Genomic DNA, 14,151 nt, shown 5'->3' with positions numbered 1-14,151 from the left:
ACTTCCTAATACTCCTCTGTCATATCTTTTTCTATTGTCCATTATTGACTTACTGGTTTAACTCCAATTTAGGACTGACAAACTGCTTTTCCCCTTCCATTTTTTGCAGCGGTAAATCTCAGTAAAGGCCTGGCCATGTACTTGCATACTTTAACATTATTTTTATACTTTTTCCAGCTTCTTGTTTTTGAAAATGATTAGGTAGAAAAGAAGTAAGGTAAGGAAAAACAATGCCTTGTTTAACTGAGAAATCCACTGGCTTGTAAAATGAGCTGATAATAGAATAAGTTCACAAATCAAAGTGCCAGAACGATTCAGAAGTTTCTGCTCCTATTTTCCTTAAGAAGGCTTTTTTCTTCTTTGTGAACTTGGTAAGGTTTGTCTTCTGTCATCAGATACCATAAGGCTTCATGCTCTGCCTTCAGGTAGGTATCCCAACACTGATACCTCACCCACACTGATGCTGATGTACTAAGCTAGAAAGCAGGCTTAAATCCAGCCTGGTTCCTGGCTTGTTTCTATGTGTCCATGTGGCCTCCTGTTGGATGTTAATAATGTAGGTAAGATGCTTATTGATCCTATTTGCATTGGTGCAAGATTGCAATGAAGCCTTTTTGGGATGACTTTCAGGACTATAAGGTGGAATTGCGTAGGCAGATAGGGAACCTAGACCTGGCCAGGACAAATTTCCCCCAAGAGAGAGCAAAGACAGAAAACCTGGTCCTGCTGAGCCCAGGTCTAGCTGCCAAATTTGAAGCAATGCACAGAAGGTCTAGAGCTGGACACATGTTCTTTGCAGTAAATCTGTGCCTGATAAGGAGATCCTATCGCAATGCTTGTATTTGCAAACTAAATTCTCCAAGAAACATTCCCAGTCAACAAAGCCAGCTGGCATGGAAAAACTCAGATCTATTTTAGTAAATTCTCTTAGCCTCCAGACCGGGGTGGCTTGGTACACACTGCATACTGGGAATAGTCTCTGAATTATCCTGACTCTCAGAGGGTGCTCTGGTATTGCAGAAAGACTGCTAAGAGGTCCAGGTGCTAAAATTGCACCAGGGACCATTCAAACAGTTTCACAGTATAGTCAGTCGCATTCCCGTGACCAGGAACGTTCCCCAGCGTTAATCTTCTGGTATAATCACATCCTATAAGTCTCGTGCAATAAAGTCGACTTCCGGCAGTGCAGAGCACTCTGAGCATGGGCGTATGCCTGTGCCAAGGCATCCGTTGAGGTGGATCCCCTGAAGCCAGGGCTTGCGAGGTGTGGTACGAACGTGCAAAGTGCTTGGACTCCGGTGTGGGTCTTATTTCCTGTTTGACATACACTGTGTGTGCATGCTTTCATGAACTGGAAACAGGGAGCAGAGCTCTACCTTCAGGACGGAGTAAAGTAAATACACTGTCATTAGTCACAACTCTAGAACACATTCTCAGCATTATGTCGGAACCGGGAGATTTCTGTCAGCATCGCAGAACACTCAGAAGGTACATGACTATCAATCAGCCATGGTATTGTATATATTTTTAAAATCTTAGTTTCAGATTTATCAGGGAGAAGGCTAGCAGGTTAGTGGAGAAGAAATAAGCTTGGGAAGTTGCAAATGCTATTAAATAAACAAACTTTCTGGGTATTATTTTGTCAGTGAATCGTAGTCTCTTCAAAATACTGTAACTTCTGTGACCTGTGAGTCCCAAACTGCTCACTTCAGAGTTACGAAAATAGGACCAGCCAGGTCTGTGAGACTTAAAATAGCATCAGTTTTACCCCTAACTTTACTACTACAAGTGGTAACACATGTGTAATGGAAAGGAGAAGCCCTGCAGAGAGGTCTTCACCAGCCTGTATGGATCCCACAAGGTTTGCATTCAGTAGAATTAAACAGGATAGCAGAGGAAGTAATAACAGGTGCTACTAAGCTCAATGACTTGTAAACATCAGATATTTTGCATAAAACTCTCTATGACCTACAGAGAACAGCTTAGGAAAGTGTAGTTTGCTCTGCACTTTATTGCGTCCAGCTTCTCCTTTGGTTTTTACAGTCCTCAGGCTGAATTTTTGCTGACAGTAATAAATTCCCTAAAAAAGCACTCCTGACGAGTCTCCTTGCCCTGCTGTCACCCACATAGCAACCTGGTGGGTTCTGATGGAAGCACTGAAACTTTGATTGCAGTCATTGCTCAGTTTATACTACAATGAAATCAACATCAAGTAGGATCTGAAAGCAGGTCTACAGCACAGAAACCATTAGAGAATTGGTCTCTCAAAAGTCTGAAAGGAATTAAAGAGCTGCTGATACTTTATGATCCAACAGAAATGTGTTTCTGCAGGGATTTTTGGATTCGCAGAAAGGATAGCAGAAAATTAAGCTTTCTGGAATGCTCCACAATAAATCTGTTTACATTCTCGTTAGGAACCCAAAATCATCAGGATGTCAAAACATCTAACTGTCGTCCTTGAAGAGAAAGAATAATTATAACAGACATGACTGCTACGGGAAGGAAAAGCTATTTTAATAGCATTGCCATAATTTGAGTTATGGGTGCCTGCACCTGTCCCTATTAAATAAACATAAATATAGAGTAAGAAAGATACCTAGAGGTAAAAAGAATTATAACAGGAGCCTGTATTTCCCCTTTCACATCTCTTCTTTTATCATTGCTATTTGTTTGATTATATCTCAGATTAGGTGGTTGAGCTAGCTCCCTTCTGAAATAGCGGTGTAAGAGCTGGAAGGCCTTATCCAAGACCCTAAATCTATCTCTCAGATGCTTAATTGCCACGGAAAATAATAGGTGCTAAATGTTCATAAAAGTCTGCCTACAGTCTGTACAACAGAGTCTGTATTTTAGGGTCCATTTGGGTCATTGATCATTTTCGGGCACTACTGAGATACAAAATTGTTCAAAATACTTATTCAAACTGGAAATGAAAATCATTTTTGATAATTTTTTTTTTCCTTTTGAAAATGTAGGGTGACTGCATAACCAGGACGTAGATCTACTATTTCTTTCTTGTTTATTCTTAATAGTCATACGATAAGATACAGAATTTCAGCTAAGGACAATGACTCTGCAATTGGCAGGCTTCTCTTTCTAGAGTTTTATATTGACAGTTCAAAGGCTGGGTACTGCACAAACAAGTAGTGCAAATCTCTCAGAGCACGACATTTTAACTATTGCTGTACCGTTGCCATCCAGCATTGACAGCACCTCTTGGAATGATAGAAATCAGGACAAGCTACTATCCAGCCTCTGTATTTTCAGCAGAGCAAAGGACAGTCACACTTGGAGGCACTGGACTGGGGTGCAGCAGTCTTGCATCCCATCCAGTTCTGCCACAAACTTTCCATCTGAGCTTGGAGAAATCACTTCTACTCTGCGATGCTTGTAAATACTAGCAAGTTCTCCTCACTGTCTTCATGTCTCTTCGGGTTCACTGAACTAGCACTTTTCCTCTCTAGCAGCTTGTACCAAGCTCAGCCCAGAGGGGCTGCCATAAACCACCTGGTCATGCTTGCTACCAAGCTGAGGAAAAAGGTGAAACAATCCCAAACAAAGAGTCCTGGGAGCTGGAAGGGCATGTCCTCATTTCTCCTTCTGTTTCTTGCTCACCAAGAGCCATACTTTCACATGTGCATGTTTCTGGGAGGCATCTCAGAAGCGCTAGGCACCAATGAGAACCCAAAAGAGCTGGCTTTAACAAGTCACACTCGGACGTCATGCCTGTAACAGAAAGCTGTAGCTTCCATCAGTCACTGCCTGAAAGGGGCAGAGTTCACAGGGACTCTCGTTCTCGGTGCCATGTCTGAAAGGTGTGCAGGGGAACCACTAACCCCTCTTCTCCCCTCTCAGAGAAGTCCCGCCAAAGGCATATATACTTACATGTCGGCTAATCAGCGTTCAATCTGCATGGGTCTTTCCTTCAAATTGATCTTCCTATGTGTACAGCTATCAATCCTTCCTTTTTTACATACCTATTCATGTGACCAAACGTATTATAATAATAGCAGTTTGCACAGCTTTGACTATATTGTCAGCGAGTGGCTTGCAAGGTGAATGGGCAGTGATTCTTCACAATGGCTGGCAGACAGAGCAAGAGCTGAAAAGAAATGTTTTATGATTTCATCCTAGTTGGGAGTCTAGCTGTTCTACTGCTGCCCCGTTTTATGTTGTAACTCAAATTGTATGCACGAGAATAGAGGCGACAGAAAGGAGACACAAAGCCCAATAAACATATCCATGGACTGCACAGAATGGCCAGACAGGGCTTCTTTTTGGTTTTGATTTATAACAAATAGAGCAGGACAGGAGACCTGACCAATTATCCGTCTCTCACTGTGCTGTGCTCTTTCTGCCACTGTGATGTTTTGCTAGAAGATACATAGTTATTTTTATACTGTCTTTTCATATCGTCAGTGTCTTGCAATCTCTGCTATGATGTGTTAAGCAGACAGTCATAGCTACCACTGAAGCTGGCAACCGAGACTTGCAAATCTTTCTATCAATGCCAGTTAAGCTGCGCTCTTTGGGGCTGAGCAGTGCAAATTCCCTGTGTTTCTTTCTACTGATCCTACTGGGATATGACAAAATTCAATTCATCAGAGAGACCCACCGCAGAAGTGAGGAGGACCACGAGTTTTTAAAGTTTTCCTAGACCAGACAGCTTCTTGTTATGTCTGTGGTACAGGATCCCTAATAAAGAAATGTTCTTCCGGAACAAAAAGCATCCTTACCCAGGCTGGCGCCTGCTTTAGTTATGAATGCACAGCCATTTGTTCCAGACGCTGTAAGCACTAGACCCACAAACCTAAGGTTAATATTTGCTAATATTCTGAGCACACTTATGTGCCGCTGAGGAGTGCTTGCATACAAAGGAAATGCAAATCCCATCATTCATTTAAGCCAGGGACTATGACAGGTCTCACCTCACTGATGTCAACAGTAATTACGTTCATTCATGCCCAGGTTGAATTTGGTCTATAAATTCATAAGGTAAAATCCGGAAGCCCTGACAGAAGCAAGACTCCCACAGACAATCACATAATATTTACCCTAAAAATGATATTGGGGTTTGGCCTATAGAAAAGAAAATAAAAAACTATTGGCATTCCTAACCTTTAGAATTCAGGATGGTTTTCCACAGTTGTGTGGTTTCATCCACATTCCTGCTTCCGCCAGTTCTTGTAATAATACTTGCACTTTCTCCTGTTATTTTTCCACAGCTGCCTAATCATCCCCACCAACGGGCAGAGTTCCCTGCTAGGAAGCTTAGGGTTTGTTGCTGTTGTTGTTGTTGTTGTTTTTAATTTCATTACAACACTTCTGTTGAACTTCAATATGTTACTCACCACACACCACACATCACAAAGAATTTCTCTGCCAGAGTACATATACATAGAAAGGGGTTTTAAAAGACAATAATATGAAAATAGGATGGCAAATTCTCTGTTTCAAAGCACTGGCTACATCTCCATTGATTCACTCTCCAGGATCAAAGACCAGCTTCTCTCTTAGTCTTGTCCTCTCCAAGTAGATAAACCCTGCTCCCTCAGCCTCTCCTTGTATGTCATGTGTTCCAGTCCTCCAAGCATCACAGGGACTTGACCCCAGACTCTCTCCAGCTCATGAGTTCACCTCTCTTGTAGAGGTAAAACTGATTCTAAAGAATAGGAGACTTGAAAATTTTCTGTTTCAATCAATAAAAATTGATAAACACTGTTTCATAAAGAAACATTTTCCCAAAGATTTCGTACACTATCAAGAACAAATAGCTGCTTTGTGCAGTGCATAGCTCTGTCTGTCTGCTGATGAAACCCGCTCCTGTGAGGACTTCCTAGCATATTGCCGTTCTCTGTGTAATCAGCGAATACAGAAGTCTGGCTTCTAAAAAAACATGTGCTGATGGAGAACAATACCTTAACTTTCAGTCTTTTGCTAAAAGTTGAGACGCAAGGATCCTGGTTTCCCAGGAAACCTGTATCTATCAGCAGTAATTCCATTATACATTAGTTGACACTTCCTTGGGAACTTATATACGACCTTTTTCATTTGTTTAATATTACCAATATTTCTCATCTCTTTCAGGTAGCAGCTAATGTCCCACTGAAGTTTGAAGATTATGCTGACCTCAATAAAAATTAATGTTAATTTCTCGACTATAAAGAAATCTTCTGCAAAACAGAAAATGCTCTGTTCGGATTTTTGCATGGAGACGATATTTCTAGAGAGGACTTTCCTGGTGTCCCAAGATTTTTTCTGATTCATTAATTTCCTTGGTGGGCATCAGTATGATACATAAACAGTTTTAGGAGAATCATCTTGATTTCCTTACTTTACGCTCCTGCCTAACTCCTCTTTGTAACTAAAGGAGCTTAAAGGCACTGCACATAGATCAGAAATTGATTAGAAAACACACACTGAATTTCATCTCCATACTTCAAAAATGTACTAGAAAATAAAGAAACGTATTAAGTAATTTACTGAAGAAGGAATAGCAGTCATTTCTTCAACTCAGAAACCTGACATAATAGGCACCATCTGTGCGTGTAATGTCTGTGAATATTAAATATCCACTACATTTTTTCCTGAATTTTTTGAACAAAAATGAATTTGTTTTCTTATATCTTAGGTAAATGAATGCATTGCTTCACTGAAGACGATAGACACAAAAACCTGAACACTGCCAAAGCAATGCCTCCCAAGATCACAAGGATTATGTGATTTCTGATGACTGATTCTAGCAGAGAGAACATTTGTTACGCACGGCTAAATTTTCTTGCAATCAGTAAGTTATTTCATCGACTTATTTAGAACTCTGATTATTGAAATATGCATAAAACTAAGTGAATGCTTTATTTTTCTTTCTTTGCAAACATGGAAATTGAATCTCAGTGCAAGCAATTGGTCTAATTTCTTGGTGTAAAAGTGTGAATAGCCCCTTCAGCATTAAAAAAAAAAAAAATACAGAATGAGTAAATGCAGTTTTACTCCTAAATTATAATTTATGTTACCTATTGAATTAAAAAGTTATTTCTGAGAGTTTTTTAATCACTTAGATCTGAGGTTTTGTAAATGTATTCAAAATTGACAAAAACATAAAATCGAGCATTATAGTGATAAATATTAACATATAGTGATAGTAATTTAGTGAACCTAAATATTTTATGTTTGAATTTCGGTAAGAATAAATGTTAAATCCAACCAGCCTACGAATATGGAAAAAAATAATTATGAAAAGCTTTTAGAGAATATAAACATGGTTCTATTACTATTACTTCCCTTCACCTCCCTCCTAAATCCTTTCTTTTAACACAATTTAGACTCACCAGGTGAATAAAAAATTGCTAACTTCAGGGCAGCTTCTGAACTTCATGTTTTGAGGATATTCAGGTCCAGCATTGTTTTGACTGACTCTGCTTTCTGTTGAGAGTAAGGAAATTCTGGTAACAGAATTAACTCAAAGCATATTTAGCTCATTAGGTGAAAGCATGAACAGTAAGTCTATTATCAATTAACTGATTTAATGAACTACTCAATAAGTGAGAGATCTAAAGAGCTTTCTACATCCATACTAAAGAATTATCTGTAATATTTTTGGGTAACCTTTTCTCTTCTCTGCACCTAACCCCTCAAAAATTCTACATTTTTGAATTAATTATAAAGAAATCAAAATGCCTCAGAATGACAAAGGGCATGGAGAAGTTTATCTTTTAAAAGTTAGGACTGGGATTTTCAAAAGAAGTTAATGTTTAGTGGGAGCCAGAAGCCTTTAAAAATGGCAGTCATTTCTGAGAACATAAAGGTCATTGAAGAAAATGAGACATATTGGTTATATTCTAGGATACTTTCTTTTAACAAATGGGGAAATGAGTAATTGAGAGGCTGAGGCCATGAAATGCATTGAAATCAAAGAACTTCTGTAAAGAGTTTAGCTACTTAGGGAGAAGTAATCTCATGATCTGGAAGCCGAATCTTTTTAATCATAAATTTAACATTGGGAACACTACATACAGCCTTAATTGAGCACGGCAAATCACCTATTTTTAGGAGACATTATCTCAAATACCACCTTAAGGTGGCAGAATACTTTCAGAAAATATACCAGAGCTAAAGCAACACATTGCCCTGACCTGGTACAGCAGGCAGGAATATGCAGCAGAATTGGCTTTGTAGGTAGTTAGACCTTGAAGGTCTTAGTGGGTATGTCAGGGTGGTCTGGCTTTTTCTGTGCTGGAAGACTGGTATGTTTTATTGAATGAGCAGGTCTCAGACAGTATGACTATTTGTAGTGGGGTACATCAAGGGTAGCTGGCTTCCTTTTCTGGATCTAAAATGGTACTGGAATGGCAAGGAGGTAAGCAGGAGGAGAAAACAGAATCCTAGGATACAGCCAGGTGAGTGGGAGATCTTGAAAAGGGGACTATCATCCAATAACATTCTATATTTAAGACAACTTTCCTCAGAGTGTCTTAAGTGCTGACAGGAAGAATGAAGAGAAACCAAAAGAAGGAAGCCACTGTATGCAGGATGAAGACGGAGGACACCTTCTCCTTTTGGGGTGTTCAAGGACATGGGAAGTTTTGGAGTAAAAATTTCATGACATGACCTTCTGGCCAGGAGCGGTCGGTCACTACAAATCTCCATGCAGCAATTAGCTGGACGTGCTCAGCAGGTGCAGCCGCCATAGGGAACAGTGGGTTTTCCTTTAGACAGCAGTCCCTCCGTGCCTTTCTATGTTTTTACGTTCACTCACAGTGAAATGTCCATGCGGGCTCTGGGCCCGTGTATAATGAATATAAGCTACCTAAAACATATATTTTTCATTGCCATCTTTTGTAGACTTCCCAAAAGTAACCAGTGAATCTCCAGGGCAATGAGGATCCCAGACTGAAAACGACTGGCATAGACTGAAGGTGATATGCTTTTGTATTCTGTGCCATAGCTTGCTTAACTGTAGTTGCTGTTTTCTAGATAACAGAGCTAGAAAAGTGTGATTTCTTCTGAAATAGTTTATTTAATTTACTGTGAATTTTTAGGAAACCGGTCCCTAAAGAGGACACAGAAACAGAAATCTTTTCCATCATCAGTAATAAATAAATTCTGCAGAGGTACACCAAGAGAGAAGCAATTTACAGCCTTCTCTTCAGTAATTCATTTAAATAAAAAAGTCACAACATTCCCACCTTTACTGGCTTCCAACAGTGCAAATGGCTTCACGGAGCCTGATTCAGAAAAGCCTCCCCTGCTTTGATCCCTCCCTCTGTAGCTGGTGGGAGCTGTGGATGAAGAAAGCTTGCAATGTTAGCCACTCTGACCCTCTGAAAGTTCTTCAGCTCTTGTTCAGTCAACTGTCCTCGTCCCAAACTGTTTTACCAGAGGCCGCAAAGCATATGCATCACAAAAGAAATTATGATTTTTACCAAATTTTAGTTGTTTAAATTTTGCTTAAAATCTTCATATCTACTAATTGTTCTATCAATGTAATGACAGATGTTTTCAGAAGAGCGACAGTGCTTCCCAGGTGTGTATGTTACAGGATCCTAAGGGCATTTGTGAGCTGGATGTATAAAAACTCTCATGATAACTTGTTCACCCTGTTTGAATGTACCATTTCACAAAGGGCTTCTCTAACATATGCAAAATATGGCAATATTTGGAAATAAAGTCTTAACTGATAAGTTTCAGTATTTACTTTTCTCAATAAGGATTTAGATCTTGTTTGTTAAAACTCCTTCTCTTAACAGTTGACCATGTTCATCAGCCAGACAGTTCCATTTATTTCTTAGCATATTACTGCTACCTCCCTCCAGCCCTGCTCTTCCCTTCCCACTGCAAGAAGGGGCACGGAGAGACCCATAGGCACTGGTCCAAAAGTGCATTTCACAGAGCATTTCTGGCAACAGGACGATCACTGATTCTGGAAGAGAAGCATACAGCCCTTGTCGTATGTATTTGAGAGCTGGTACTAGCAAAGAAACCACCAAGTGTTGAACGTGAAGAAGTTTGCTGTCATACTTGAAGGTGAATTTCTGTTGGTAGGCAATCTGATTAAAAAGGAAGTATCCTCTACTCTGTTCCAAAGAAATAGCTTTTTTGCCAGTATGGTTCTTCATAAGTCAAGAGCAGATCCAGCATATTAAAGATTAAGATGGATGATGGCACATCTTGATTAAAGACCTTTCTATGTAAAAGTAGAGTCTTCTTCATTCTGCTCAGAAGAGTAAAAATGATGAGCAAATCAACTGCCAAGTGGAAGTATTATCAACCTGTGGAGGTCAAGTTCAGCTCTGAATATATTTGAAATAATGCTGCAGAAAACAACTTTAAGGAATCTTACTGAGAGCCATAAGTCTTTCATAAACCTCCAGCTAAAGCATGCCGTTGCTCTGCCCTTTTGTTTGACTGATAGACCTTGCTCTGTGTGATCTGAATGTTAGTAGGCCTACTTTCCTAGCACTGTCTAAGAAAAAGACTTGAAGGCTTTCCTGGTTTCACAGTATTTTCTGATCTAAAATTCATGACATGTAATAAGACATAATCATTGGAGACCTAGATACAAGAGAAAACATCAAATTTTGTCGTGTTCAGTCCCCTGCTGCCAAATACCCCCGAATATTTTTTTCTCCTTGTTAATTTTCAGCTAACTTTTGTTTGGCTCAGAGCTGGTGATTTAACAGCTCTCAAGTACCTGATCTTACATTTGCAGCTATTGAACTTGATCCAGTTTCTATTCTTCTGTTCCTCCAGATCATCTTACTCTTATTTTATGAAATTCTCACCTTTATTGTGCTGACAATGTCTGTCAGCTTGGCCTCTTCAGAAAATTTCACTACCTACTCTCTTCTATTTACCAAGTTATAAATGAACATATTGTGGAGGTAGTCCACAATATTGTTGATTCCATGTTTAAGCTCCCTTTAGCCCGATGCTTCAACATGACTCATTATCACCTTCCTTTAAATTCTTAAGAGATCTAACATTTAGATCCTCATCTTTTCCAATTTAGCTAATTTACCTTTTGGCACTGCATGAAATACTTTTTTATTCATGTACTGTTCCCCCAGATGATAAATATAGTTTTATGAATATTTGAAATTTCCTCTGTACATTCTATAGGTATTCTGAGACGGATCTGTTCTTCTGAAAGTGCAGAATACCAAGATGAGACTTTTCTCACCGAGGTTAAGCTGTTACTTTACTTCCTCTGGGTCGTGAACTAAATCAGCTTATGCTCATTGCAACCCAAGCTGCTGTCTATGACATTGGCCACCAGTTCTTCTCTATTTGTGGACAGCAGATCAATTAGAGCATTCCTCAGGGCCAGCTCTTTGTGTCAGAAAATTGTCGTCCATGTAATCTAGGCACTTCCTGGATGGCTTGTAAAATAGCATGCCTTCCCAGTACATTGGGGTGGTTGAACTCCCTCAAGAAGAGGAGGGTCTGTTAGTTGTTCGTAGAAAGGCTCATTGCACTACCTTGCCTGGGTCAGGCAGTCTGTAACAGAGCCCATCCCTAAGTTTCTCTCACCTCTTCTATTGTACCAGGGACTTTACAAGTATGTCTTTCTCAAACCTCTAGTCCCACTCCCCTGTGAATCTTGTTTAAAGCCCACTTTAGATTAGTCACCACCAGTCTTGAAGACACAACTCTCTTTCTCAATCAGGTGGACTCTGCCTCTTCTCTGTAGAGAAGTACTCACTTCACTATCTCAAACAGGTGAAACTCCTAGTCTCCCCCAGATGCATGTCTGAGGTCCATACTAGGTCCCCAACTTTATGCCAAGTCATGAAATAAATTCTGTAACCTTGACTGTGAGATGGGAGTTTGATTGCTGCCTGCTAGAAAGGTTCATGTTCTTTACCTTGGGTTTTTTGCCCTACTTAAGAAGTAGAAAAGTCCCAGAAGCAGCATCTGTATTTGAAGATGATTTTCAGCAGAAGAAGATCCTGCATTGTCCTAGCACTCTTGGCCTTGGTGAAAGCAGCACATCTGGGAAGGAGCAGATGGGAGGAGGCAGGGGTGTCTGGCCATCAGCTGCGTCAGCTCCCCGAGAGATGACCACTCACAGAGGCAGGAAAGCTACTATACACTGTTTGTGGCTGGGAACCTTGAGAAAGCAAGAACTGAAGCCAGTCCCCTGGCAGCTGTAGGTAAGGGAGAAGTTGTCACTGTTTAAAAAATAAAACAAAAAAGAATTGTAGCAAGGCTGGGGGACATACAGCGAATTAAAAATGTTCTTTGCGTTAGACATATACTTCTGCTTTTTCTGCTTGTGTTGAAAGCTGACGCACAGAAGTTTTGCTAAGTTGAGAAGGATATGTGTTGGCTTTGGGCTGGAATTGAGAACTATCCTTTGCATTGACCCTGACACATCATTAGGATTTTGTACCTGATTGCAAAGATTTCCAGTCTTGGAGTCTGCAAATCCGCTAAGACACAACTAATTAACTGCCATGTGATGAAGAAATCTTTGTGATAGGCGAGAGCTTCTCCGAAGCAAGTCTGAGCCTCTAGATTCTCATACATGACCATTCAGAGGCTGAAAATGATTTACTGTTAAGTCTTTATTAATAAAGCTATTCTACCTGAATAATTCAGGTCTTCAGCTGCATCATAAGACTCAATAACTCTGCAGCGCAGCAAGCAGCGTTCACTTGCTGCCCACAATTATGTTGAATGACGTGCTTTCCACAAGAAGTGCTGTTATATGGTGCTGATTTGCAATAAATAATCACCAAAAGCTTCTCAATCTCAAGGTTAAAAGCTGCTGATTTATAAAATATGAATTCCACTCCACTTGCCTCATCACTTTAAGGAACTGTACACCAGTATAAAAATTAACACATAAGACACTTGAATGATTTAGATATGGAGCAAAAGATGTTAGACTAATCCTATCAGTGATCTCAGTGGAGGACAGAAGCTTAGCTTTTTACTCTCAAATATTTCTTATTAAAAGTTTTACATTTCTTTCATCTTTTCTCTGAAAAGTGAAAGAAAGCTTTTGAGTTATCTTTTGTTTCTCATATATGCTGTTTTTACTAGCTGTCCCTGTAGCAACATTTCTCATCTTTAAGAGGAAAATGCAGGTCTGTTTTTGGGACAAGGAAAGTGTTGCATATCGTAAGCACCTCCGTTTAGCATTCAGGTCCATGTTCAGTAAGGCATTTGAAAATGTGCAGAAGTCATTCACTTCAAATGGCTTCCTGAACCAGGATCTGAGTAAGTTACCAGCATCTTAGGTTTTCTGTAGAAATACGTGTAACATTACAGTTGAGCCAAAAGTAACCTTGGTGAAAAGCTAACTATTTCACTGCAATTATACAAATGAAAGAATCTATCTCTTTATATTTTTTGAATTTCAGAAATAGGAATGTTTTCTAAATCATTTTAAGGTAATGATTACCTAACCAAATGTGAAGTCTGCGGCTTCTACTTCACATCGTGTGTAATGCGAATCTTTCATTTACAGTTATTTAGTAATAACATAGAATGCCTCACAGGTGACACAAAATTGATAGGTTAGTCAAATCCAGAGGTGGTTGTAAAAATACTTTAGAACCCTGATAAGCTGCTTTAGCAATCAAGAAAATGCTGAATGCAACCAACTGTTGATAGATGCAAAGTAATGCATAATATATGAATATATTTAAGCTAATTCTATATACTTTACTAAATTGACATAAACAATTCAGTAAAGACTCTTGATTTCCTTTGAATCTCAGGTCAAGAAAAAAGGCAAACAAAATGAAAGTATATGAAAGAAAATAGAGTATATCATAACTTCTCTACCTAATGAGTGACCTCATTTTGAATGAAGTGCGTTGTTCCTCATTTCATCTTAGGCAGGGTATTGTAGAACAGCTAGAAGACCTGAGAAGCACGGTCAATAGTCCAATAGCCCAGAATAACTATCAAAGTAAAGAAAAACTGGAAAACAGCACGATTGTTTAGTATGGAAAAGAAAGAGTAAATTAATTAACTCATAAGGAAAATATATTATTACTGAATAATCTGGAAAAGGTCAGAGAAGAAGTACTACTCCTACTGCTTCAAAGTAAATGAATATGGGCGTGTTAAATGAAGTTGAAACATAATGAATTCAAAACTGCAAAGAACGGACTAAGTACACTTTCCAGTGTAATTATC

General features: G+C 39.4%; 1 long non-coding RNA gene across 6 annotated transcripts in view; it reads left to right on the top strand.

The window, feature by feature from the left end:
• Positions 1-14,151, top strand: part of LOC104153698 (uncharacterized) — a 72,744-nt gene that overhangs the window by 19,252 nt on the left and 39,341 nt on the right. For 4 of the 6 annotated variants that reach the window (XR_011139333.1, XR_011139334.1, XR_011139332.1 and 1 more), the window contains exons 2-3: positions 6,632-6,787; positions 8,842-8,915. This is a non-coding gene — a long non-coding RNA (uncharacterized lncRNA). Of the gene's footprint in view, positions 1-1,597; positions 6,279-6,631; positions 6,788-8,841; positions 8,916-14,151 lie in introns of those variants that run through there. The other 2 variants (XR_011139336.1, XR_011139335.1) reach the window with 2 other exon arrangements.

Source organism: Struthio camelus, chromosome 2 (genome assembly GCF_040807025.1).
Source record: "Struthio camelus isolate bStrCam1 chromosome 2, bStrCam1.hap1, whole genome shotgun sequence".
In the NCBI taxonomy this organism is placed as follows: Eukaryota; Metazoa; Chordata; class Aves; order Struthioniformes; family Struthionidae; genus Struthio; species Struthio camelus.
Note: the sequence above shows the minus strand (reverse complement) of the source record. Positions and strands in the feature narration are given on the sequence as shown.